The sequence below is a fragment of the Euprymna scolopes genome, chromosome 16 (genome assembly GCF_053919585.1).
Source record: "Euprymna scolopes isolate OS-2025 chromosome 16, ASM5391958v1, whole genome shotgun sequence".
Taxonomy (NCBI): domain Eukaryota; kingdom Metazoa; phylum Mollusca; class Cephalopoda; order Sepiida; family Sepiolidae; genus Euprymna; species Euprymna scolopes.
Genome location: NC_136497.1, coordinates 91,675,046 through 91,682,605, shown reverse-complemented (window position 1 = coordinate 91,682,605; position 7,560 = coordinate 91,675,046). Strand labels below are relative to the sequence as shown.

At 35.0% G+C, this 7,560-nt stretch overlaps 1 pseudogene; it reads left to right on the top strand.

Moving 5' to 3' along the window:
* The first annotated feature begins 4,174 nt into the window (after nucleotides 1-4,174).
* LOC145296403 (U2 spliceosomal RNA) lies at nucleotides 4,175-4,338 on the top strand (annotated as a pseudogene).
* Nucleotides 4,339-7,560: the final 3,222 nt, after the last annotated feature.

Below are 7,560 nucleotides of genomic sequence, written 5' to 3'. Positions count from 1 at the left end.
TGATATTGTTTAAAAAATAACTAATTTAGATTAGGTTACATTGTGTAGTGCGGGCAATTTTAAAAACAGGAAATCACTTTTTTGCGGAAAGTTATTATTATGCCTCGATTATTTCTGTGCTCTAGTCAGACGACGCGTACTAATCCACTTATAGACTAGTTTTACAGCTTTATGCTAGTAGCCAGGACAAACACAACGAGGAACAACTGCCAAACTAGCATCAAAGCAATAGCGTAGACTAGCAGAGGTTCTTAAATTATTGTTAAAATTAATAATAAACATAAATGCACAACTACATTTCAGCAATGATTTAAGAACTTCTGCTAATCGTTATCTGATGTTCAGAAGAACTTCTTTCTTTCAATGTTGTCATTTTTGTTTTGACTTGGACACCTAAATTGTTCTTTCGTCTAAAAAGACTGAATCCATTAATCTGTGGGTTGATTGTGTGTAGGAATGTTGGCTTCTCTGTAAGAAAATGTGAATTCGATTTTTGTGGGACACTGTTTGATAGTTGTTCTTCTAGGCTGTCGGATGACAGACCTGCCAGATTGTAAGCATTGGAAAAAGGCAAGTATATTATCTTTTATGTTCGTTTGTTATGAGTTCGTTGTTATGTTAGTTCAGACTAACTGCACACACACACACATACACACACACGCGCGCGCACACACACACAATAAAGTACAAGTTTATAAATTTTTACAATTTTTTTCAATATTGTAATTATTATTTTTACTTTGTCAGCCACATCTCTAGTATTTCTACAACATTACATTGCCATATCCTTCAAACACAATTTAAAGACTACACACAATACTGCAAACATCTTACTAATAAATAAATATATATGTTTGATTTTTAAATCAAAGATGACGTAAATATCATAAAATAACAGCACAGCTATTCTTCAGATTTTTTCGGATTCAAGTAATCGTGGACAAATTCTTTTTTCTTTTCTTTAAAAGATGAGTCAGGGCGGAAAAAGTATTCCAAAATTAACATAATAATTATATAATTGACGTTTCGGAATTTTTTAGATGAGGATTGATTATTTGTATTATTATTGATCAGATTACTGTTCTCATCTTGAGTGTGATTTTCACAACGTTTCGGTCGATAAAACCTCCGACCTTCTTCAAGTGCATCTTGTCGAACTCGAGAATGTTTCTGTCGAACTCAGGAATTTAAACGGAATTTCGAGCGGAACCCTTTATTTACTTCACGGGGATAGCATGCTCTTGTTCCGTCAGGCATGATTGGATAGAGGTCCTAAGTAATTTGCAAATGTATATTTCGGTCGCCCACACTGAGGATTGAACCTTCAACATCCAGGAGAATATCAATTTTACAATTGATTTTTCCCCAGTACTCTACCCACTGGACAGGGTCCAAAAGAGAGTCGCCAACCTGATAGGTCCTGAACTGTCATCTAAGCTTCAGCCTCTGTCCTATCTACGAAATGTTGCATCCCTCTGCCTGTTCTACAAATACTTTAATGGTGGCTGCTCTGACGAACTGCAAGCACTTGTTCCTCCTCGACGTGACTACTCCCGACGGACCCGACAAGCAACTAAGTCCCAACCCTTTAGAGTAGAGATCCTTAGGTGTAAGAAAACCGTTTACTCCAATAGTTTCTTCCCCAGAACTGCAAGACTTTGGAACTCCCTTCCGGGATACTGCTTTCCCAATTGTACTGCTATGCAGAAGTTCAAGAGTAATGTGAACAAACATCTTTCTACTAATCTCTCTTCATAATACCCCCGCAAATTGTCCCCGATAGTAGCCCCCTACTTCAAATTGGCATTTGCCTTGTTTGGGGGTGAAGATTGAATTAATATATATATATATATATATATATATATATATATATATATATATATATGTTGTGAATGAACTTATACAAGTGCTAATGACGTTTACGTTTAGCTAATAACTTCTCATTTTTTTTTTCTGATAGCCTCATCAAGCAATATGGACTGGTGCACATCGTGCTTTTATTGCGGAAATTTTTTTGAAGTATGGTGAATTTGCAGATAGTTAATTACAATTAAGGACAGCATGATGCTGTTCCAGACAGAAAAGCAATACACCTATGGGTTGTAACTTCCAGAGCTACAGGTTCGGCAATCGAAAGAAAGGTACCTAGAAGGTCTCGAAGCAATCGAACGCCACAAATTATTCGGCCGTGGAACTGACTTTTACTCAGTCTCCCGCACGTTCAGCTCCAAAACGTGCTTTGGCCTTGGGATAGTCTGATCGAAATGTCAGAAGAATTTTATTAAATTACATACAGTTCCATCCATACAAATTAATGGTTGCTCGGGCACTGCACGAGTGCATGTTAAAATGTGGGAGATATTTCTGCCGCACTCTGTATATACTGTGCCGCCAAAAAAGAAAGTCCGCGCGCGCGTGTGTGCTCAAAAAGTTCTACAATAACAACTTTTCTTGTAGTTGTATCGTTAAAATATAAAAAGAAAATATCGATTCAATTATATAAATAAAAAAAAAATGAATGTAAACCTGATTAATACAAGTGGAACGAAAATAAACTAAATACTGAGGACTTTCTTGATTTGCTTTATAAACTTTACATAAACTGCATTTTGATGTTATTCATGTATTTAAAATGCATTTGCAATCGTCTGATAAAGCTCTTATAAGCATATTGTTTGCATCGCTTTTTAGTTTAATTTGTTGCATAATTTTTTGATATATTAATTATATATTATTCTATATAATTGTCTGATATAGCGTTTATGACCATTTCTCTAAGTAATTTTTTTTTACCACTTTTTAACATATAATCTTGAATGCTATATGATCCTCACTTTTGATACAATATATATGATATCATTAGTTTTGTATTAATCATGAAATTTATACTTGATGCCATAATTCCAGTGCTATTGGTACGATTATAATCAAATTAAAAAATGTATCCTGTTATAAACGATCGTACAATGATTGGTTGTTAATGTTGAATTCATAGAGTCAAGCTAAATAATTTTTCTATACATTATGTTACCATCATATATATACTAGAAGATATATCCGGCGTTGCCTGGCCATAAAATATGCATAATATTATATTTTAATTAATGCAGAATTTTTATTTATTTATTTTTATTTATTATAAACAAAAATACCATATGGTATTAAACGTAATGTTGAATTTAAAAAAAAGGCGGGGGGACGGACAGAAACCAAAATACGTGCATGCGAGTATTATGTTTGTTTCTGAACAGTTCACTACTTGTGATTAAATTAAAAAAAAAATACTCAAGCTGAGATCGAAACCAAAACCAAAAACAGTGAATCAAGTACGATAATCATTACAACAGCTTGAATGGTTTTAAAAGAGTGATTTCAAACAAACTCAAACTTTACATAATGCATGCACAGTCGTGAAATAGTTGAACAGAGATAAGAACACGGTGGCCTCTCACGTACCAATTTTCTAATTTTGACCCCTTAGCAGATCTTTTTCGTGATGAAAACGGATTAAAAATTTTCCAAATGTCTGAATATTGTATATACCGAAACTTAAAATCTGTAGATTAAAAATTCGTTGAGTATATAGGTTGAAAAGTGTCCTCACAAATATTCTCACTTTTATAGTATATATATATATATATATATATATATATATATATATATATATATATATATATATATATATATATATATACTTAAGTGTGTGTGTGCCTTTGTGGGTTTTCTTTTTAGCTTATGCAACATTTTATCATTTCCTTTTACAATGTTTCACTCTAGATCGAGTCCATATCACGGAAAAGTTAGACACATGGTCGCTTTTTGATTTGATATCCAGAGCGTCTAAAAGTAGTGTTCGGTGTAGGTGGACCAAAAAATTGAAATTGTCTCAGTCAAGAATAATATCTAACGAGAACGGAACAGATACAGCACTTTGGATCCATACAAAGCTCCATTCCCATCCCTCCAATTCCTCTCTTTTCTATCAGGTAACGAATCCCTTTTAATGACTACAGTCATTCAGTTATAAGAATCAATCGTTTATTAGTTGCGTGCAAGCGACTCTATAAGTCATTCCGTCGGTCCGTCGGTCGGTCTGTCCGTAGCACTTTTGTGCTTGGCCTTTTTGGTTAAAATCAAAGGTCTGTTGTTCATAGATGCTGTTCTTAGTTATTAAAGTTTTTCTTGGCCTTTTGGCCAAGATCAAAGTGTAGTATCTGTTCTGGCAGATACTGCAAGTTATGACTAGCTAGGACTAGCAAAGACCAGATGTGGGGGCAACCCCACATGCTTGACCTTTAACCAGCTCCCATTTCCCACCTCTCGGGAGCTGGTCCCCTTTTTCCCTTCCCCCTCCCTTGACTCCTCACATTAAAAATCGGCCTTGTGCCTAATTTGCTCGGTGGGGGAGCAAATAAATACCATCTGTTCCGGCAGATACTGCAGCAAAGACCAGATGTGGGGGCAACCCCACATATCTGACCTTTAACCAGCTCCCATTTCCCACCTCTCGGGAGCTGGTCCCCCTTTTCCCTTCCCCCTCCCCTTCACTCCTCACATTAAAAATTGGCCTTGTGCCTAATTTGCTCGGTGGGGGAGCAAATAAATACCATCTGTTCCGGCAGATACTGCAAGCAAAGACCATATGTGGGGGTAGCCCCAATATAAGAACTTGGTCAATGTAGGGGCAACCCTTCATACCAATTAGCACTATCCAGCTCCCCTACTCCCCGGGGAGTTGGTCCCCATTTACCCATCACTCCTCACATTAAAAATCAGCCTTGTGCCTAATTTGCACGGTGGGGGAGCAAATAAATACCCTTTTCTTGGCCTTTTAGCCAAGATCAAAGTGTAGTATCTGTTCCGACAGATGCTGCACTTAAGATAATTTGTACCAGTCAATGGAAGGGAAACCCTCTATACTGGGACAATTATTATTTTTGGTAACCAGAGTGACCCCTTTTAGGTGAGCTGGTTTTTACCTCACATTAAAAACGGCCTTGTGCCTAATTTGCTCAGTGGGGGAGCAAATAAATACCATCTGTTCTTACTACATGCTGTACTTATGTTTGTAACTTTGTGATATAAAGTGAGGGATCACTTTTCTGTATTAATTTAATGTGAAATTATCACCCACTTTACAACCAGTCAGTCTGAAAGCCATTCAAGTCATTCTCCAGATCATTCAAGTTGTTTTTGAAGCATTCCAGTTTTTTTAGCATTCAAGTCATTCTTAAGGTCATTCAATTTATCCTTAAGTTCATTAAAGTCATTCTAAGTCATTTACTTTTTATTTATTTAAGTCATTTCAGCCCATTTTTCGGGGATTTTAGTTTATCTTTAAGAATTTCATGTCAATCCTACATTCACGCATTCATTCATAACACGAGAGCACGCGACAAATGGCTATCGGCCTTGTTTTTCTTATAACAGTGCAAACTTTATTTCTTGAACACTAGGCTAATCTATTCATGGTAAAGCAGCAATGAAGGTATATCATTTCAGAGTTCGATTTTAAAAAATTCCCATAAGGTGATTGACTACAAAAAAAGTTTTCTCTTGTTAAATACCAGGCCGTGTGTATCAAAGACATCATTTTGACAAAAAGTGCGCCTGGCAACAATATACAAGAAACAACACAAAATAATAATTGGATATACAACAATATCATTGGAATACAAATAATGGACACGACACTAGGAACCTGCATTGGAAGAAACAACATACATGATCGATTGTCAAAAAGATGAGTTAAATGTTGGATGCCTGAAAGGACATATTTAGCAAAAGATATCCAGGTGTAATCAAGTCGGAACAAAGTTCAATTTAGTAAAACGACCGACGCCAAATAACCCACTTTCAGGTGTGCCTATAGTAACAGTACCGTTTCAAAGGAGACGCTTCTGGTGATCACGAATGGTGATATAATAACAACCCGAGATGGATATCGGAATTGGTTAACGATTTCAGGCCGAGAAAAATCAATCTGTTTAATTCATATTTGTACGTCTCCTTCCTAACAACCAACCAATCATTACTGTGACCAATAATAAAGATGTTATATTTTCATACGTCAGGGCTTTTTTCATTCTTTTACGAACCCCTAGGAGTACAACGGTCGAGATTCTAAAAAGTACCCGAAACATGTGAATAATGTAAATTACGACCAAAATAATCTCCAAAATCCTTCAGAAAACTGACACAAAGAACCTGTGGCGCAGCGGATAAAAGTGCTAAGTGATTATTAGTTGTGTTTGAAGATTCAATTCTCAGCACAGGCAATATTAAAAGAACAATGACAAATTACTTAAGATTTGTTCTCGGTTATGTTTTACCGAACGAGAGCAAGCTATCTCTGCAGATTTCGAAATTTCATATAGATTCCAGAATTCGATATGAAAAATACACAAGTTCGACAAGACGAACCTGAAGAAGGTCGGCCGTTACGTCAGCTGAAACGTCGTGAGAATAACATTCCAGACTAGAAGAATAGTCAAAATTATACAAATATCTCTAATCATCAATCTTCATCTAACAAAATTGAAACAATATAAATTATGTCAATATTTAATTCACTCATTAAACGGAAATTTACACGCAATATATATAAGGTAGAGGTATAACGGATGCAAATTAAGTTACAAATACATAAAAATAATAAGATGAAATAAAATAAAAATGGAATAAAATAAATAAAATGATACTGAATTTTAACACAAGCTCTACATAATTACGTTTAACAACTAATTACAGATTTTAAAACAAAATAAAATAAATTTCACATCCTTTCCAATGCCTGCGAAACTGCTCGCGTTTACAATAGCCCCCGTAAGCACGTTTAACTAAAATCCAACATACAGCTGAGAAACTTCTTTTTTTCCGAAATATCATATAACACAGTCATTTCGTCGCGCTTTACTGATCAAGTAACAACACAACGGAAATATAAAATATTAAAATAAATACATATTGTATTACTAAAATATGAATTTGCTTATTTCACCGTCACGTGACTTAATTTACTTCAGTATGTATCTGTCCGTTACAACTCAATTTTCCTTTATATACACACTACAAGCAAACTACATTAACTTCTTATGACTCTTTTTATTTTAAATAATCTCTTATTGATTCCATTCATAATACAACTGTTGTTTAAGAGAGGAATTGTCTGCTATTTTCACTTGCATTCCTTTTCCCCCATTCCCAGATTACAATAGGTCGTATTTTCAAACTTCCTACTTGTTCCATTCGTATATTTTCGCTGCACGTGACTTAATTAATTGTGAAAATCAATACAAAACTATTTTTTCCAGTTATTTAATTGATTCGTTTTGAAGTAGCGAACTGGTTTTTTTTTTAATGTGGACCGAAAATTTTCAATTGCTTTAGATAAATAAACTCAAGCTAAATTCTGTACGCGCAATTATATTATATGCTCATTTGCTGTGATACTACCCTCCAGGCTTTACATTCTTCGTTGTGGGGCATCTGTTCTTTTGCCATGAGACTATCCTCCTAGGTATTATCTTTTCATTAAAAAAAGGTAGTATTGTTACATAT